The sequence below is a fragment of the Pinus tabuliformis genome, chromosome 8, assembly GCF_031772625.1.
Source record: "Pinus tabuliformis cultivar Carrire ecotype Pingquan chromosome 8, CPIR1, whole genome shotgun sequence".
Lineage (NCBI taxonomy): Eukaryota > Viridiplantae > Streptophyta > Pinopsida > Pinales > Pinaceae > Pinus > Pinus tabuliformis.
Window position 1 is genome coordinate 255,030,168 of NC_142294.1, and position 20,787 is coordinate 255,050,954.

General features: G+C 36.4%; 1 pseudogene; it reads left to right on the top strand.

Moving 5' to 3' along the window:
* The first annotated feature begins 433 nt into the window (after positions 1-433).
* On the top strand, positions 434-817 carry LOC149235117 (uncharacterized; annotated as a pseudogene).
* Positions 818-20,787: the final 19,970 nt, after the last annotated feature.

The following is a 20,787-nucleotide window of genomic DNA, read 5'->3' on the forward strand; positions in this document are numbered from 1 at the left end:
CATGAATCCTTTTCATGATTCATTTGTCCGATAGCAAATGAAAGTTTTGAAAAATATGGGTAAAATTGTGAAGGATATGCGTTATACAATCTATTCACCATTGGATGGGCAGCCTTGTGCAGATCATGATCGGGCCTCGGGTGAAGGTGTCCAGCCGCAGGAATACACACTTATCAAAATGGAAGTTATTGCGCCTTTTGCTGGAAAATTGAAGGCTTTGGAGGGGAGGAGCGTGTTCCTTGCTGCAGCAACTTTCTGAAGCTGGGGCCGAAACCCCAGCTGAAGGTGAAAAGTTCTTTGGAAACTTTCCATACCCATACATGAATGGAATCTGGGTCATGCGTTTTCTCTTTCAAAGTTGGAGTTTGCTTCAGCTTACTACAGATTAAGGGGTCGCAATGTTCTATTCCCCTTTGGCTTTCACTGCACTGGAATGCCCATCAAGGCCTGCGCCGATAAGCTCAATAGGGAGATTCAGCAGTTTGGGAATCCCCCTGTGTTTCCGAATATTGACGAAGAGGCTGAAGGCGAAGAGACCCAACCATCCTCCGAGCAAGATGGTAGTGGGGGGCAGACTTTGCCTGATAAATTTAAGAGCAAGAGGTCCAAAGCCGCCGCGAAGAAAGGCGCTGCAAAGTACCAGTGGCAAATCATGCAGAGTTTGGGATTGGGAGACGACGAGATTGCTGCATTCCGAGACCCTTATCATTGGCTGATGTATTTTCCTCCCATGGCAATTGAGCATCTGAAGTTGTTGGGCGTTGTCAACTGTGGCTTCCTCCCATGTCAATCAAGTAGAGATTCCGATATAGGCTAGCAGGTTAAATACGATGTAGAACTTGCAAGAGCATTGTCAATGATGCCTGGTGTATACCATGTTGATTTTGGGGCTAATGCAATTGTTTTTTCATAATTAGTATTTCATGTCATGGTATTTTATGTTATTATTGAAGTGACTTTGGTCTGACCAACTATTGTCACAATTCTGAATGTGTGTTGGAACTGGTCATTCCAACACTAAGCAAATTTGCAGGGAATGGTGAACCTGACGTGAAAACGACATCAATTGGAGCTACATCAGAAATTGGAGGATGATTGAGATCGTGTTGCAGATTGTTAGCGAGCATGAGGCAGTATGCTTAAAAACAGTGACTAGCCTTGATACTGTGAGTAGGGGAAGTGGCATTATGTTGCGATGCCAGGAGAATTGGATACTAAAATGCGATGGAGGATTGGACCGTGGAGTCCTGGATTACTGTTCTTGAAGGGAAAATTGTGTTCTCTTCGTGTGGCTGTGAGTGCCTATGTTCCGGTTTCTTTATCAGTGGACCCCTCATAGATGAGGTAAAGGAGCAGCGACAACATTTATGGTGGACAACAAAGTAGATTTTTGTTTGAGTTAGTGTGGCTTGTGGAATAGACTCCCTAGCATGTTATTGTAATAGTCATTGTATGTACCCAGAAACTCCAAAATGTGGAATCAGATGTAAGATTTTTAAAGGCATCTGAAAGTTCGTGGTGATCTTAAAACCACTTTGTAATGGTTTATGGTTGGTGGTGAGCCTGAAACCATCTTTTGTCACTGAAAGTGAGGGTTGGTGGTGAGCCAGAAACCATCTATATAGTCTTTGTGACTGAAGTGCCTTTGTGGCCAGCTTGCCTTTGTGGCTGAATCGCCTGTGTGGCTTGAGGTGCCTTTGTGGCTGGAATCGTGGATGTCAACACGTTGTTTGACAAGCTAGCCTTCGTGGCTGTGTTGAGCTCTGGCTGAGTTGAGTCAGCGTGCCTTTGTGGCTGTGTGTACACGAGAGCTTTGTGCTCAATTGAGCAGGTGGACTGCAGAACACCTGGCTCGGACTCAGATGTTTTTTTTTTCTGAGTAGAAGGGGATTGGCGTTTTTCGCGCTAACAGCAATGCCAGGAAGGCCAACTACAATATTGCTTTAGTAGTAGTTAAAAAAAATGCAAAATCCATGGTATATAATACAAATAATATATATTCCATATGTCATGAAGCCAAAGCCATACAAGGTGAATGGAGTCAAGAATATTAGAAACCTGTAGGTAGAGAAATGGTTTTTTGAAACTGTTTTTATTATATATATATATATATATATATATATATATATATATATATATAGATAGATATATATATATATATAATAAGGCACGCTGAGCCAGAATAAGAAGGGCCGTGCAACTACAATATTGCTTTAGTAGTAGTTAAAAAAAAGGCAAAATCCATGGTATATAATACAAATAATATATATTCCATATGTCATAAAGCCAAAGCCATACAAGGTGAATGGAGTCAAGAATATTAGAAACCTGTAGGTAGAGAAATGGTTTTTTGAAACTGTTTTTTATTATATATATATATATATATATATATATATATCCTCGTTTTTTGAATGCTAGACTTTCGAACTGCTTTTTTTTTTCTAATGGTCTTTTCTCTGATAATATAGGTGATATGTATAACACTAATTTTATATATATTTATAGTTATCAATACTAATTATCATTATTTAATTTTTTTTAATTATAGTAGAAAAAATTGAATTAAATAAATTTGTTATTTTTATTGTTTTATTTATCTAGCAACTGTATTATGTTTTTTTATAATATTTCTTTCCTATGTTTTTTATAATATTTCTTTTATTTATCTTAGATACAATATTTTTAAGGCTATAATATATTTCTCTGACAAATTACAAGTGGATAGTAATTCGAGACTACAATGTTGGATTATTATTAGCGATTGAAAATGAATCGCAACTGGACGATTACAGGGTTTTGTCGACTGAAAGTCCTTGAAGAACAATTGCCAATCTTGAAATCGACCAACAAAATGCTAAATGATATTGTGGCTGCAAATTATCACCCTTAAATAAGAAGAATTGTTCACACCTAATCCGAAGGCGGTTGGGTAAACTGGAACGTGAACAGTCATCAAGAAGATGAACTGTTCTGTTCCCTTTGTGTATATAAACAATTGTTTTCTAATGAAATAATATCTCAGTTTTCTTCTGTTCATTGTGGAGTTACGCTGGCCTGACATGGTATCAGAGCACAGGTCCCAGTCCTTAGAATAGTCGTAACTCCTTTTCTCTGCGCATGAATACCTGAGCGCTGCCTCTGTCATGCGTTTCAGTCTCTGCACTGAATACCTGAGCGTTTCTACCTCTGACCTACATCTGCCACACCTGCTCTGCCTCTGCGCATTCGTTTCTGCCTCTGCCTAGTCTGACATTGATTCTCTGCGCATTGATTGCCTCTGTCCACACCTGATACGCCGTTGACGAATTTTCAAAGGAAACCGACGCCGATTTTGCAGCACGTTGCTCTCAGAAACATTCAGGTACATTCCCCTGGTATCATCGAAATTCCTAGGATCAATTTTACCCCAAAGAGACTCTGGTTCTCCTGTGGGCTCATGCGTATTTCTGGGTCTAGAGTCTGTAGTTAGAACTAAACTGGAATTTGCTCTGTATTCATACTGCTTGAAACGGGCGTGAGCCTCGGCTCCTCCCCCAAGATGTGCCATTGACTGCAAATTCGTAATTGCAATTCGAAGTCCGCCTTGGCTCTGGCCATTTTAATTCAAATCGTTTTGCAAAGTCCGTCTTCTCCATTGTGGCAGGATTTAGTTATCCTAAGCCTCGCACTGTAATCGATCGAGATAATCTCACACGCAACCTCCGCTTGCAGCGTCGCTCCTCTGCCTCCTCAAACCCTCACCAAACAGCTTTACATGTGATGGCCTTGCAGCTTTGTCCCCGGTGTGATACCTCCGGAGCTGGGGAAACTAGCAAAGTTACAGATTCTATTTGCTCATTCTTGTAATCTAGTGGGTGATATTCCGGATTCTATTGGCAATCTGTCGTAGAACGAGGCTCATTCCTGTCTGCTACTATTTGGAAAGAGTATTTTTTTTAGTCTAATGTAAACTTCGCAGATGGATAACTTACAATCTCTGCATACATGAGTCTGTACAATATCTTATTTCTGATTTTATATAAAAAGGGAACGATCATATCCCTTGACGAAGGATGCAAGATGGTATATTTCAAACTTGATAGCATATAATCTCTAAGATACCACTGAAAGGACATCTACATAGAACGAGGCTCATTCCTGTCTACTACTATGTCGTTTTCCATGCATTCTTGACACGAAGTTGCTGGGATAGTTGAAAGTGTTGAGTATTGTGCTGTATCATTCAAAACGTTTATATGATTCAAAGCCTTCAAAATATTGCGATGTTTCCAGCATTACATATATATTTGATATATTGATATATATTGAAGTGATCCCTTGAGAAGTTTTTTTTTCTCAAAACATAGTAAATGCTGATATAAGAAATGTTGATGCTTCTATTAACCATTAGAAGAAAATAAAACGCATAAGGCTGTGGTGTAAGGATTTTTTTTATCAACAGAAGTTCTTTTTATCAGCAAAATTATTTTTCTATTAGCAGAAATAATTTTTGTTACAGTATGCATTCAAGAGAAAGAGGAAGATATTTCAGAGGCAGGGGGGGCAGACATTCTCAAGCAGAAAAAGTAGATCTGCATTGCATTCGCTGCAAACGAAATGGATCACATGATGCTTCTACATGCAAGCTACCATGGGACAAAATTGAGCAGAGAAGAAATCAGCAGAAAGGTAAAATTGATGACACAGACAAAGGTAAAGCACCTGAATCCGCTCACTATATTGAGGCACAATGTAACATTGGAGTAAATGAAGATTTGTTTAATGCTTCACTTGCTTCTTCGAAAAATGACTGGTTGCTTGATTCAGGAGCAACCTGTCATATGACTCATAGGAAAGATTTTTTTGAAGATTTCACTGATAATGTTGATGGAGCAGTATACTTTGCAGATCAGTCAAAAATCAAGCCATCAGGGCTTGGCACAATCAGGCTTAAACTGCCTGGTCTTCCAGACTTTCTTCTAGATCATGTTCTATATCTCCCACAGCTCAAGTGAAACTTGCTGTCCCTGGTCCACATCCGCCAGCAAGGTCACTCCATTCACATGTTTGATGGAAAGCTTGAGGTAAGAAAGGCATCTGACCACTCACTTGTCATGAGGGGTATAGAAGAAGAAAGACTTCTTAAACTGCAAGGAACCTCTGCTCATGCACAACATTTCTCATATATTTCTCATCATGAAGAAGGTACACTTCCGTCAAGTTTTTTATGGCATGCTAGATTTGGACATTTAAACTATGATAGTCTCCGCTTGTTGAAGAAAAATGGTGTTGCTGGTTTGCCTACAATTCCTAGAAAACATAAGCAATGTGATGCTTGCATTCTAGGAAAGCATAGCAAACAGTCTTTTCATGATTCACATTCAAGAGCACATAGGAAGCTTGAACTCATTCATTCAGATTTATGTGGTCCAATGCCTGTTCCTTCTGCAAATGGAAATAAATATATCATGACATTTATTGATGATTACACCAGAATGTGTTGGGTTTATTTATTGAAGAACAAATCTGATGCTTTTCAAACATTCAAGAATTTTCATAAATGGATTGAAAATTATGCACAATCTCATATTGGGTCTATTCGCACTGATAATGGAAAAGAATATACATCAAATGAATTTGAACACTATCTTCGCCAACATGGGATTAAACATCAAACAACTGTGCCTTATAATCCTCAACAGAATGGTGTAGCTGAAAGAATGAACAGAACAATTTTGAATATGGTACGATCCATGCTTTTCTTCAAAAATGTAAAGACAATGTTTTGGGCTGATGTTGTTCTATGTGCTGCATATATAAAGAATAGATGTCCATCTAGTGCTATAAGAAACAAGACTCCTTATGAATTGTGGTATGGACATGTTCCTTCGGTAAAACATCTCAGGATCTTTGGTTCCACCTGTTATGCTTTAATACCAAAGGTACATAGAAACAAACTTGGTGCTAGAAGTCGTAAGTGTATCTTCCTGGGGTATTCAAACACATCTAAAGCATATCGCCTCTATGATGAAGTAAATAAAAAGTTTGTTTTATCTAGAGATCTCATTTTTCTCGAATCATCCAAATCTGACAGTGTTGTTGAGCGGCAACTTGATCGCTTGGATAAATTCACAAAACCGAAATCATTTCAAGAGTTTGATAATCAGATTCCACATCTTGAAGGGGGGATTCCTATACTAGATCAACATGTGGAATCTTCTTCTGAAGAACAATCTCCCCTGCATGACACTCCAACAACGGATGATGCTTTAAGTGATGTAATTGATAGAATTGGGAGACTCAATCTTGATTCAGACCCAACTCAATCAACAGAGCAGCCTGGACCATCTCAGAAAGGTCCCCCAAAGTGGCTAACAAAGACACTTGAAAGTGTTCATCCTGATGAAATTGGAAAAACAGGAACCAGAAATACAAACCGACAAGATGGAGGTGATGTAGATAACTCTAATTCACCTGTTGATATGGATGTTACTTATGATTGTGAATTGAACTTGTCTACAGATTTTGAACCAACTTCCTTCAAAGAAGCTGCTTCTCATGATGAATGGAAAGAAGCGATGCAGAAGGAGTATGATGCCCTCATAAAGAATGGCACTTGGAAGCTGGTTGATCCTCCATTTGGAACCAAACCAATTGGCTGCAAGTGGGTCTACAAGAACAAGTACAAAGCTGATGGCTCACTTGACAAGCACAAAGATAGGCTTGTGGCAAAAGGTTTTTCACAGAAAGAAGGGGTCGATTATGAGGATACTTTTGCCCCCACAGAAAAATGGGCCACCATCCGGACACTCTTTGCACTAGCTGCTCAGAACGGTTGGAAAGTCCATCAAATGGATGTAAAAACTGCATTCTTGAATGGAGATCTAAAAGAGAATGTTTTTATGTCCCAGCCTGAAGGATTTGTTGTGAAAGGACATGAACACAAAGTATGCAAACTTGTGAAGTCCTTGTATGGCCTCAAACAAGCACCACGAGCCTGGTATGAAAAACTAACTGAGCATCTTCTGAAACTCAACTTTAAACATTTTGATCTTGATGATGCAACTTTATTTGTCAAGAAAGTTGGAAAAACAGTTGTATATCTTGTGGTATATGTAGATGATCTTTTAATGACAGGGAACAATGAAAGCTATATTGCATCCATAAAGAAAGAATTAGAAAAAAGTTTTGAAATGACTGATTTGGGCTATGTTCATTACTATCTTGGCATTGAAGTAACCCAACATCCAAAATCCATATTTCTTTCTCAAAAGAAATACATTGGAGATTTGTTAAACAGATTTGGCATGACAGAGTGCAATCCTCTTTCTACTCCAATGGAACAAACTTGAAGCTCACATCTATTGAAGGAAAGGAATTTGAGGATGCAACAAAGTATAGACAGCTTGTAGGAAGTCTCATCTACCTCACTACTACCAGACCAGACATTTCATTTGCTGTTGGAATCCTCTCCAGGTTTATGCAAAAGCCTTGTGAGGGACATTGGTCTGCTGCAAAAAGAATTCTAAGGTACTTGAAGGGAACTCAAGACCTTGGAATCAAGTATACACAGGTGGACGACTTCAGCTTGATTGGATACTCTGATTCAGACTTCGATGGAGACAAAGAAACTGGGGTATCCACTTCAGGATATGCTATGAGTCTTGGATCAGGAGCTGTCTCCTGGAGATCATGCAAACAATCAGTTCCAGCAGATTCCACAACAGAAGCAGAATACGTGGCAGCAGCTGAAGCAACGAAAGAAATTGTGTGGCTCAGGAAAATTCTTGAAGATTTGCAGGTAAAACAAGTACAATCAACTCCACTCATGATTGATAACACCTCTGCAATAAAGTTGGCCAAGAACCCAAAGTTTCATGATCGTAATAAGCACATCAATACTAAATATCATCTGATCCGAAATCATGTTGAGGCCAAAACAATCCATCTCCATCATTGTTCCACAAATGAGCAAATTGCAGACATCTTCACCAAAGCGCTTGGAAGAGAAAAGCTTGAAAGATTCAGAACGATGCTTGGACTCACCAACATCCCTTCAAATTAAGGGGGGGAATGTTCACACCTAATTCGAAGGCGGTTGGGTAAACTGGAACGTGAACGGTCATCAAGAAGATGAACTGTTTCGTTCCCTTTGTGTATATAAACAATTGTTCTCTAATGAAATAATATCTCAGTTTTCTTCTGTTCATTGTGGAGTTACCCTGGCCCGACAAGAATAAAGTCTTTGAAGAACGATTGTCAGTCTTGAAATCGACCAACAAAATTCTAAATGAAATTGTGGCTACAAATTTGCACCTTTAAATTGGAAGAATAACATTTAAAATAGAGAGTGTTTATGTTGTTAAAGTAATCTTATAAAACCATTGAACTGAGAACAATATGCAGAATCAAAATAGTCATTATAAATGCCAAAACTCATCACAGAACTAAGGGAAAATCTCTTTTTCAAATTTGCCTCTATCAAAAATCACAGAAAACTTATTAGATCGGAAATCAGGGAAAAAAACACTGAATGTAAAGGAAAAACCACTTATGTCATTATTTCTCACAAAATATAACCATAATATAAAATATCGAGGCTGATAGCATAACATTCTTACTCCCGGAACGGCTATTCTTGCAATAAAATTCAAATAAAATCCCAAATAATAAACAACAAAGAAAATTAGGGTAGAAATTACCAGTAATATTGATATCCTCACATTGGACGAGTGGGAGGAAACTAGATACCTCCAACATTCAAACAATTGAGGTGACGGGAGATGAATTGGCATACTTAACGCTCAAAGGGAGAGGACGAAAATTATTATATAATAAAACCACCCGTACATTCATATGTAAATAGTTCTAGCCTAGAAACAATTAATGCTAGATGTAATTTTATAAAACCTTGGAAGTAGCACAATTAAAAGGAATTAAAATAGTTTATGTTTCAAAATCATATACGTTATGTTTATTGTATGTACCACTAAGTATTTGATGTTAAATATCACAACCAACCAAATTAATGTTGGGTATACAAATTACACTTACAACTATATTAGTAAATGTGGTTGATATATAAGCTTATATCAACCATATTAATAATTATTAGGTATATAATGTACAAGTAGTTATTAAAAATTAAATATTTGTAGTTGTTAATAACAATATAAATAATAATATGGTTATTATATTAATATAGTACTGTGTTTTTTATATAATCTTATATTAATAGTTATATTTCAAACTACAATATAATTTACATAATATTCTAAACCAAGAGATTAATAAACCCAAGAAATTTGTATCTAAACCCTTAACATAACATGTATGTTTCAAAATCATATACGTTATGTTTATTGTATGCACCACTACTCATTTGATGTTAAATATACCTTCAGCCAACATAGGTTCTAGATGGATTTTAATTTTAAACTAAGTAATCAACCACAGACGATAATCGTTTCTATGTGCATCTTAACCTACATAGCATGGCCTCACTATTTCCTTCTTCGCTCACTTATGTTTCCATTCTTCTTTGCATCTGCAACCGCTGAACAAATTAATAGAACAGAAAAGGAATACATACTTGTATTAAGATGACTACATAAATGTTAAAATAAAAATTGCAAAGCTGAAAGAGTTCGTTGCAGTTGAAAAGGGATGGTGCTTTAAACCCTAAACCTATTGAAAATTGCAAAGAGTTATATTTTCAATGAAGGACACAAGACACGAATGACTGGATATTGGATGGATATAAACTAAACATGCATAAAAGTTACTCAGAAACCAAGGAAAATACAAGAGTTTGCCCCACACAATGAAAACAAAAAAAGAATAAGGCTGTGTTTAAAAACCATAGATAAAACTATAATTCTAAATTGATTATAGTTCAACCTTCAAATTTTTATAATCATTGTTTGGAGCTGGCAAAAGTGATGCCCACCCCTCTTAAAAAAACGTCTCGTGGATTAAATCCCATCATCCCTTCTCTTCACATCATTCCTTCACTTCTCTGAAGACAAGGCCTAGGCATTAAAAACGCACATTACCCTCGTTTACAAAAGGAAGAAAAACATATTTCCATGAAACTCTCATGGAACTTCAAAATCTCGACCTGTGCCTCTCGACAATAATCATCACAGAAAAAATTCCCACGGTTTTGCCTCACTTCATTGTTCCTGTTCTCTTTTCTCATTCATCTAGCAACCAACTAGATGAAGCTGATCTTCTCTGTCTTGTGTTGCAAGTAATGTCTCCATGTCTTCCAAGTTATCCTGAGTTGTATTGTGTGAGTTCCTAGGTTAATATGTGTACTAACTATTTTTAGTAATCTAGATCCACCATTCTCTGATCTAGAAAGATCATGTATTCTAATATATGTAATGTACATGAGATCAATAAGACATATAGCATTTGGTGTTGTATTTAATCAATCTCTCGCTCTCTCTCTCTCTATTTTCTGATATGGTATCAGAGCTAGATCTCTCTTGATTCCCTCACGGGAAAGCCAAGAAGATGGGACATACTTGAATATTATTTCTCTATGAATAAAATAGAATAGGAGATTGTGTTGTGTGAGTAAATTATATTATTTTTCATTTATATATCTGTTCAACGTATTTTTGAGTAAGATTGGTAGTGTGGTAGTGTTGGGTTTTATAGATCTGTATGTTGAATTCTTATTGAAGTATTGAGCTGATCCATTGTGAGTTTTCAAAGAAAAATATTCTGTTAAAGATTCCATATGCTGCTGCAAACAATTCGATATCTAAAGGGATTTGTTGTTGTGTTGCTTCTGCTACAATGTGATTGTGTTTGCAACAAATGGGTGGCTCTGCTCATTCGATGCCAAACCGTGATCTTAGGTCAGATGTGCGAAATGTTGAAGATAAGACCTGACGGCATAATACTGATTCCTTTGGAACCCAGATTTGTGATGGAACTGTGGGAAAGTGCATTGATAAGGGTGAAGTTGAGGAGTTCATGATGAATTCCATTGAAGTATCACTTCTCCCATGCTGTGAATTCTTCAACGTGTAAATCTGGACAACGGTGATAGAAAATATTGAAATCATTCTTCAATGAGTAGTGAATGACGCGTGGAGAAGATCTGGCGTATCAATAATGGACAATTCATTTAGATGGAGGTTTGATCTCGTTGGAGGGCGTAAATTGCAGTGGGCGTCAGAGTGAATGGAATAATTAAATATTGTATTCACTTTATGGTGCATTCGTTTACTTTAAAGGTTTGATTTTATTAAAGGAATCCAATCCGTAAGTGAAGACTAATGTGTGCATGGTTTAAGGAGACATAAGGGATTAAAGATTAAAGTTTTTTATGGTAATTGTTTTGTAGTGATTTTTTTTTTTATGGTGCACGAAATAAAGTTGTGATGATTAGTTGGTAACAAAAAGGTTGTTGGGAAAAATCAAATGATGCAAAACCATAAAGAACAAGCCAATTATTCAACAGATTAATGTGACCCATCGTGCTCTGGGAGCATTAGTCACAGGTAGTTCTTAATAAGGTTAAGCTGGTGTGACCCGTCGTGATCCGGGAGCGTTAGTACAGGCTATTTTATAAGGTGAAGTTGTAGAATTGTCTGCTAAAGACATTCTGTATCCATAATTTTATTCTAGATAATTGATGAAGGTTGTGGAGGGTCGTGGATTCATAGATGGTGGCAATTTCATAGGATGGTTAAGTATCAAGACTGGCCCGTTGTGCTCTGGTTGGTTGAGAAGCATCAATTTTGCAAAGTTCATCAATGATGGTCAGAGGCGATTATGTTTTAAATGGAGGTCAAGTGACAACTCGAAGATGTGGTGGTAAAAAAGCAGTGCTTGTAAGATTCTAGAGTGGATGTGGGTGCTGATGAAAACCATATCAGACAAATTTGACAAAGATTTATTTATCGTTATAATATGTGTTTTTAATGTTTTCCATGTAAGCATTAAGGGAGAGTGTTTGAAGTAATGCTTCCATGTCTTCCAAGTTATCCTGAGTTGTATTGTGTGAGTACCTAGGTTAATAGGTGTACTAGCTATTTTTAGTAATCTAGATCCACCATTCTCGGATCTAAAAAGATCATGTATTCCTATATATGTAATGTCTGTGAGATCAATAAGACATATAGTGTTTGGTGTTCTATTTAATCACTCTCTCTCTCTTTTCTAACACCTTACATATAAGAAACCCTACAATCTAAATGGGACACAAAAGATTTCCATTCTCCTTATTATGTTTTAATTCATTCCCTTTAAATATTTTCTTCCACTAACAGGGTTATTATGCTATCGATCATGTGGCACTATAGAGTTTTGAATTGTTTTTTATTGGTCATGCTCTTCGCGAGTACGCTTTTTTAAATTAAATATACTTTTTAAGAGTTAAATTGAATGTTCCATTTAATATCCTATTGAATGATACGATTTTTTTCTATATGTTTGTCAAACTTGTGATTTTCTTTAGATGATTTTGCATAATAATTCAGCCATTCAATTAGTTGAGTGATGGGTTTGTTTTCTCTCAGTTTTATATATCAATTTAATGAATATTTGATAATGTCCTTAAATTATCATTATCTTAAAAATAAAAATTAGTCCCTGCCCCTTCAGTGTTGCAGGGACTATATTAATCATTTTTAGTATCATTGTTAACTCGGCACATAAACCAAATAAATTGTTTAGTCTTTAACCAAAGTTTTTTTTCAATATTTAGATGAATATTCGTTATCATCCAATGCATATCCATTATCATCCAATGAAAAAGTTTTAATATTCATTTTTATCTAATGAATAGGTTTTTCATCTTATTTGGCCTCATATCGAGGCATATGCGTTATGCATTCTGCAACAATTCTAAGAACTATCGATGTATACTTCAGATAAATTTCATATCTTTATGTAAGTCGAACTAATGCTACCATTAGTCCTCAAGCATTTAATGTTTAGGATAATGAAAAACAGATATAGCTCATCTCTACATATTTCAATAGAGTCTTCTGGCAACCAAAAGCCAAATGCCAAGATGATGTGGGCATGTTAGCCATTTATCAAGTCACCCACACCTGGCAATCCCTGCTCTGTTCAAAGTGGCTTTTCTCCATGCGCAACCCTCCATTGAGGTGCAATGCCCCAACCCTCCCTCTGTTGAGACAAAATATGATATTCGCTGAACCTTCCACATTGTTTGCACTATCTGCATTGGGTGACTCATGAGGAACGAAGGGAAGAAAAATGGAGGAACAACCAATCCTGCAAATAAGAAACAACCAATCCTGTTGGTAAGAAACAACTAATGTATCCTTTGCAGGTAAGAAATGACCAATCCCTTACCAACTTCTGTATCTTTGCAAGTAAGAAAGGAACTATCCTGCTGGTAGGAATCAACTACTGTATCCTTTGTTATGATTTTCTATATCTTTTCCTATGATTTCCTACAAAGTCAATTTTCATTTAAAATTAAATTCAACTACTATATCCTTTGACAGTAAGAAAGGACCAATCTTACTAGTAAGAAACAGCTATTGTATCCTTTGTTATGATTTTCTGTATCTTTTGCTATGGTTTCCTGCAATGTCAATTTTCATTTATAATTGAATGGGAATTCAGTCATGCAAAATCATTTTTCATTTATCATTTAAGATTGCATGGTTAATTTTCATTTATTCATTTATCATTTATGATTGAATGAGAATTCATTGCTCACCTTGTGAGTGGATGATTCAGGATGAGTAGACATCAAAATCTTACAGATTACAACACTTTGGAGCAGCATACAAGAATAAGCCAGCGTTAAATTCCATCCAACAAGGTTCTTTTTATGTCAAATAGGATGCAATTCAAGTATCAGACCTCTTTGCATCATGTTATCCACAAATATTAACTACACATAGTAAATGATCAATGGCTGAGAATGCAATCTATATGCTTAGACATTTCAAAGTAGAATGCTAACTTTAACATGGACATTGTATGAAAAAAAGTATCAATAATACGACAATCATATCTCTTCATCGCTTCTTCAAGAAAGCAACTCGTAGTTTTACATCCTTTCCATAAATTTTTAGATTGCACTCTGTCATGACTTGCCAACAAGGAAACTCGCAGTTTTACATCATTTCCATAAATTATTAGATTGCACTATGTCATGACTCACCGGTAATATAAAACACATGTTTACTAAATTCCAAAAAAATGCCTTCAAATCTAGAAGAAGACATGTAGTGCAATAAAGCTATAGACCTTGTCCATTTGCTATGTGTTATCACTCTAAAATTTCCATAGAGTTGTTAGCTTGTGTCAAACAAATATTAGAGGTAACAACAAACCTACTTTTGAGATCAGGATCTAGCCTTCCTAATGCTGAGAGAGGTCTCTCTTTTTATGATTTAACTTTGTTTAGTTAATTGATTTTAGGCTAGTTATTTAAGCTTTAATTGGGTATTGATTTTGATTTGGTGGTGGAATTACTGACTTAGATGGATAGAGGGATGCCCTTTACCGTTGCGTTATGGGGTCAAGTGTCAAGAAAACATGATTAAATCAAGTTCTAAAGATAGTGTTTACAAGGCAAAGTAGCGAAGTAAATTCAAATCTTTTAAGCTAGATGGTGAAATGGTTTTCAATCGGGGTCAAGGAGAAGTTAAGGGTTCCTCAAATCGAATAATGAGGGAAAGGGTCGAGGTCAATCAAAACTAGGGAGCAATGAAGGATTCCCTACTCTGGATATCAGATGAAAACATTAAAATGATTAACTCTTGAAGACAGCGTGTACTTAAACAAATTCTGTAATATTATTCCAGTTACTTCATTCAATTTAGATAACATGAAAGTATGTGAAACACTTAAGAAGTTAACAATTTGACAAACAGAAAATACTTCACTAAAGTGGCCCAACACATGTATCCTGTAATGCAATGTCTTTATTACTCAGTCCAATTTGCTGACTTGGAAAAATGATACGATGAACCCTTAGGTTTCAAATCAATACAATTATAGAAATCTCAAGAAATCCACCCTTATACTTCGAATTATGAAGTATTTGTACAAAAACTTATTACAAAATATCCCAAACTGTTTTGGGAATTATTCAAGGAAAAAGAAAAAGTCTTCATGCAAGAAGATAGAGACATATATGTAACCGTTGCAAGTTGTCCCTGTTTATTTGGCTCTGCTATTAGATCCTTTGTTGATTTTTCTCCTTTGTTGTTGCTTTTACGCTGGTTATCCTTTTACTTTGCCTTTTGACTGATACTCTTTCATCTGATACTCTTTGACTCTGCTACTTTTCTTTCATTGCTTTGTAAGCCCTGTTTACCTTGCATTTTCATAGTAAGTAATTTAATTTTTCCCAAGTCTCTGTATCTGGTAATTTAATATTTACCATTCTCTTGTAGACTTCATTAGCTTCTGTGTATTTTGCGAAGGGGGGATTATTTACAAAAAGATGTTTTACCTCATGCTTGAGGTAAAAGAGGTTCTCAAAAGTTTGGTAAAGAACCTTTCCTGTAGGCATCCCTTTCATAGAGAAACTACTAGCTTACTCCCTTGCCACTTCTATGATTTTCTTGTTATACTCTTTCTGTGGCATTAACCTATCATTTATTACCAATGGATTTCGCAGACCTTTCTACCTCAGAGCATCAAATTTGACCACATATAGCTATCTCCATGGTTTGGCATTTGTCCTCAAGTTACATCATCAAGTTCCTCTTGGTGAGTACTTTCTTCACCTCTAGTATAGTGCCAGTCCTGTCAGCTATGTCCAGCTCCTGCAATTCATATTTATTCTTTGAGTTAAGGAATTGGATTATTCTTGAGGCTTCTTCTGGCATATTTCCAAGTTCGGTCTTAACTCTTTGAATTGCTTCAGTAGCCTCTTTGACTAAATCATTTTGTTCAAAGATAACCTATATAGATGGCCAAATATCATTGATAGAGTCAATGATATTGGCCCATAGTTGCTCTTTTTCTTGGGCAAGTGGCTCCTTCAATGTTAATTCTTTTTCCAAATTCTTTATCCTCTCAATCAACCTGTTTGACTTCTGTACTTCATTTTTATGCATAATTTGAGCCAGTTTCTTCTCATCCTCTAGACTTGTTATCCATTCTTTAAGTTTATTTATTTTAGTGGTCTAAATGGACATGTCCTCCATGGCTTTGACCGGTTTACTTTCCTCATCACTTGGGTGAGCTACTGCTATTGTTGAACATGTTGTTTATGTAGTTTTTGTTGCAACTGGAAGTGTTGTAGCTAGTGGAGTTGTTGGGGCCAATGTAGCTGCCAAAGCTGAAGGAACTGTTGTGGTAACTATACAGATAGCAGTGGAAGTAGGTGTCTCAAGGCTGGCTTGTTTCAGCAGTGTTAACTCATCCAATTCCTTCTCCATTTCTTTCAATTGAGCATTTAATTGAAGAATGAGATCCATCATTTCCTCTTGCTAGGTTTGGCTCTCTAGGACCTTCTTGACCTGTAGATGTTTAGAAGGAGGCAACTTCAGTTGCTTCTTTAAAGCAACAATATCCTCATTTTTATTCTTTATTAGTTTTTCTACAACCTTAATATCATTTGGATTATATCCAATTTCAATTACCAAGTCTTCGAGTGACTTGATTATGTTATCCTTGGCCTGTAAGGATGCCTTTTCTAGCTTAATATGTGTTGTGATGTTATCAAGTGAGCTTTGAAGTTTGTGCACAGTCATTTCTTTATTATTCATTGTGGCATAAATCGTTTCACCTGCCTACTTATGGAATTCGATTTGGTCAATAGAGTGAACATCCCTAGCCAAAACTTCAAACTCTGTCTTCCTGTAGTTTGATGGCGATCTGGATTGCTGGACTGTAGGCTACATGAAGGTCATTTGCATCTTACCAGTCTTAATGTCAAATGCTAACATTAATCTATTCTAATTAACAGGTGTTTGTTTGAAGTACTAGGCATATGTTTCAACCTTTAATGCCTCATTCCTCAACTTGATTTCTTTGTACTTTTCTTTTATATCTTTATCTTTATCCAGTGGCTTGCTCGATGAAGAGACTTTAATACTAAGCTTCTTTTCAATTATTTCAATGTTTGAGGTAGAAGGTTGATGAGTTTCCTCTCAAACTATTGGGCCTTTACTCTTTCCAACCATTGTGTCAGTATCAATAATTTCAACTGTCTCAATGGTGTCTTATTGCTCAGTTACAGGATTAAGCTTGGGCTTCTTCCTATAACTTATTTCAAACCTGTCATCTGTAGTGTCCATCCTAGAGCTAGAACCTTCTTCCCTGGTTCTTCTTACATTTATGTCCTGCATGGCTGGAGTCTTTAGAATGGTAGTAATACTCATATGCTCCTGTAGGGTTGGAACTTGCAGAAAGGAACTAGTATGAATCTATATTTCCACATCTATGAAAGTATTCTCCACATCTATTAAAGTATTCTCCAACCATTCCGACTAGTTGGCATATCTTTTAATGTCTGGCTTGGGCTCATGTATGAAAGGACTTAACTTGAATTTGAGCCTTAGTTTGTTTATGACTCCATTAGGGTCATAGTACCACATAAAACTGGTTTTGAAGTTCATTTTCTGTAAGATTTTCTCTCCCTCTTGTCCAGCTCCCCTATTATTACAAATAAAATAGCCTAATTGGTTTCTGATCTTAAACTATGTTTTCTTCCTAGCTGACAGAAAATTAACCTCATCAGAGTTTATGATCTGCCTAAAATACTCTAATGAAAATATCCTCATGGGGAGGTACTTGTGTAGCTTGTAGGGAGTGAATTGGCATCCATATATCCTAATTTCTATGTGGTCCTGGTATAGATACCAGTCTCCCACTCTATAGTTTTTAGCCAACTATAAAAATCTCTTAATCTCCTCATTGATCCTTCATTGATAGCTACTAGTCAGCATGTTTATAACTGGATGAAAAAATGATTCAATGAACTCTTTATAACTAAAAATAGTGGAATATCTTTGGATCAATGGTGTCCAAAAGCCGACAGATCTTGGATGGCCCTTGGCGTCTAACTTTTGGATGCTGAATGGAAACTTGTCTAACTGAAAGTATAATAACATGTGAAACAATATTGATGAGTATTTGAATACTCTCTCATTTGGCAATCTGATAAACTATTCATGGATTCTTTCTTCCAAAAATTGAGCAAAGTTGTAAACTGTAGCTGGAGGCTTGCTTGGGAAAAAAATAGAAAGGGAAGCAAGCATAATCTCATCTACATGCTCATGAGTGGTGTATCCTAGAATAAAAGAGAGCATGGTTATAATGTGTATGGCTCTTGCAGAGAAAATGGTGGCAGCATAAGGAGGACTATCTATAGGAGTATGAGACTCTTCTATGATAAAAGTCTGAAAAAATTGAGCTTTCTTGGGAAGGTCTAGCTTTGTGTAGATTTCAAGTAAGGCTTCAATGGAAAGTGGGGTCTCATTTGGGTTTGGCTGGATCTATAGCATTTGATTTATTGACTTTACAGTAATTGTAAATAAAACTGTTGGCTAGGGGAGACTATAGCTCTTTGACTTGGGACATAGCAAGCTTGGTAGAAGTGGATGAATTCTGGCAATAGGTGTACCTGTGGGAACACGTATTTGGGCAAATTTGATTCCCATAGGTGAATGTCATCGTTTTGGTTTAGGAACTTATCTTTACTCTAGCAGTGGACTTTCAGTAGGTGGCTAGGGGAAACAGTATCCTTAATTTGAAAATATTTGTCGACTAATGGGAGGTGGTCAATATCTAGGTGAGGGGTTTGCATGGGTCTTACATCCAAAGATCTTTGGGAAGCCATAATTTGGTTTATTATACTAAATTACCTTTTCTTTGGCTTTAGGAGTAAGGTTAGAAGCTCTGGAACAGTGGGGAGGGTAGTTACAGTCTGTAGAATAGGGCTTTTGAATGTAGAGTAATGTTTTCTTCCGTCTAGCAAGGATTTTTTAATTAATTTAATTAATTAAATTTCTAATAATTATTGTGCATAGCTTAAATTACAGGGCCGTTCTGGTTCTTTCAAGAATATGTGGAAAATGACAAATTGGTGTGCAAACAGGGTTCTATGGTAGTAGCAGAGGCTTTTGAGGCTTCAATTTTCTATTTTTTGCTTCAGTTTGGTGTCTGCTGCGTCTTATGGTTGCAAAAGGTGGTTAAAATGGTTGCGCAGAGGTTCAAGGTGTTAGAATTGGTTAACAAAGGTTTTCAGCGAAAATGAGTTAAAAGAGTGAAATGGGGCTTTTTTGGCCTTTTAACCAACAACAGTTAGATTTTGGCACGAGATTTGGAAAATGAACAGTGGGCAGTTTTCTTTTACGCGGGGAGGCGATTTTAGGCCATATCTCACTGCTTTTAGGTGGAGGGCGATATTTTTCGCAAGCACGCGATATAACCTAGTGCCGCCATGTAGCGAAACATTGCTCAGCCAAAACCACAAATCTCATGTTCTTTTGGAATTTTAACTATCAAATGATGAAACTGCACGATATGGATATGCGCCATTGGATGTGGAGGCAGGAGATCAGAGGGATATCACGCGGTGAAGTTTCACGGATGGAGCTAGGGCGTGGGGTTGGGTTTTAGTTACAATGAAATGTAATTAATTATAAATTGATGATGATATTTTAATACAAGTAATGGGTTAATAAAGGGTGGGGACCTTGGGTTATATAACAGAGGTTTTAACTATACACCAAGGTTTGGTGAATTAAAAGGGTGTCAGGGAATTATAACGTGGGGGACTTTAAATACATAAAGCGGGAGTATAGGAAGTAACTTAGGATAAAGTGGTTTAGTGGGTTGTTATGTGGGAAAGGAAAATTAATTAGGGGAGGTGTATTACTTGTGATGGGAATGGGTTTCACACTAGGGAATGGGGTTTTGGGAAGAGGAAATGATTTTTAAAGTGTAATGTCTAGGGAAATGTGTGAAACCAAGGGAAAAAATGTCAAAATGAAGGGAAAGGGTTTTTACAAGGGGAAATGAAGAGGGAATGGGTGCTTTGGAAGCAAAGAGGGGACAACATTAGGGGATGAAAATTAATGAAGGGATAATGAGGGGAAATTAATAAATAAGCTTTAGTAAATGTCCTTTCTCTTTGACAATTCCTCTTGCACGTAACATAGGATTAAGCATGATGAAGGTGCTTTTGACTTAGCATACTTGTGCACTTACAAAACTTCTTCTACCTACCCTTTATTTACCCTAGCATTTTCTCTTCATTCATTGAGTGCATTTGAGGTTGCTGACCCTTCATTTCTTTTTCTTTGATAACCAAACTACCTAACTCTAACCTTATAACTTCTAATGGCTCAGATTAAACTGATGAGCTCATTATTATTCTCTACCTGACTACTGATCTACCAAGATTAAAGAGTTTGGCTAGATCTTTATTCTCTATCTACCAACATGAAATTTAAAGCATGAATGAATCAAGTTTAAACTACTTTGACCATCATGGATTGTGGAATTTTTGACAAGCTGCACACAATATTATTTTACAAAGTAAAGTAAAAAGTAGTGGCATTTGAATTTGCACACTTTCATGATCTATTCTTATCTCTTTTTGTGGGGTTCATATCTTATACTTTTTTTATCTTTTTCTTTCTTTTAGTGCTTTCATTATTCTTTTAGGACTCACCCTCTTCACAGATTTTATTTTTAATATGGGAAAACATTTTGCAGTGTAAGAATTTACAAGGTAAGTTCCTCAGACAGAACACCAAAGGACACTGCTCACAAACAGATCATAGATCAATACACCAGTATTCTTGACGTGGTTAAAACCCTCAAAGAGGGAAACAG